The sequence below is a fragment of the Monopterus albus genome, unplaced genomic scaffold (assembly GCF_001952655.1).
Source record: "Monopterus albus unplaced genomic scaffold, M_albus_1.0 scaffold16.1, whole genome shotgun sequence".
Classification (NCBI taxonomy): domain Eukaryota; kingdom Metazoa; phylum Chordata; class Actinopteri; order Synbranchiformes; family Synbranchidae; genus Monopterus; species Monopterus albus.
Genome location: NW_018127896.1, coordinates 671,219 through 671,942, shown reverse-complemented (window position 1 = coordinate 671,942; position 724 = coordinate 671,219). Strand labels below are relative to the sequence as shown.

Genomic DNA, 724 nt, shown 5'->3' with positions numbered 1-724 from the left:
CTGCTGAGATCTAAGGGAATGTTAAGCTCAACAGCACTGTGGCTCTCTGTCAGCCTGGCAACAGTGCTGAAAAGAAACCTGGGGTTGTTCTTATTTTCCTCAATCAGTGATGAATAAAATGCGGTTCTGGCACTATGAAGGGCTTTCTTATATGTCATTAAACTATCTTTCCAGGCTATGAAAAACTCTTCTGACTTAGTGGAGCGCCGCCTCCTTTCCAGTTTTCGCGATGCCTGCTTTAAGGAGCGGAGTTGCGAGCTGTACCACAGGGCTAACCTCCTCTCTTTCACAGCCTTCCTTTTCAGAGGGGCAATGGTATCAAGTGTATTATGCAGGGAGGCTGCAGTACTATCAACAAGATTATCGACTTGTGTGGGAGTAAAGTTAAGGTGGCCTCCCTCCATTGTGTTGGCAAACGGCACTGAAGTAAATAATGACGGAATTATTTGCTTAACTTGGTAACAGCATTGCCAGATAGACATCTACTGTAGTGGAATTGTTTCCCACATAGAGTATAATCCATTAATGGAAATTCAAAAGTTATTAGAAAATGGTCAGACAGAAGAGGGTTATGGGGAAAAACTATTAAGTGTTCAGTTTCGATGCCATATGTCAGAACAAGATCAAGAGTGTGATTAAAACAGTGAGTGGGTTTATTTACAGTTTGAGAGAAGCCAACTGAGTCTAATAATGAACAGAATGCATTGTTGAGGCTGTCATTGTC

At 42.1% G+C, this 724-nt stretch overlaps 1 protein-coding gene across 4 annotated transcripts in view; it reads left to right on the top strand.

The window, feature by feature from the left end:
• bco1l (beta-carotene oxygenase 1, like) overlaps positions 1–724 on the top strand; it is a 21,060-nt gene that overhangs the window by 16,031 nt on the left and 4,305 nt on the right. The window lies entirely within an intron of this gene.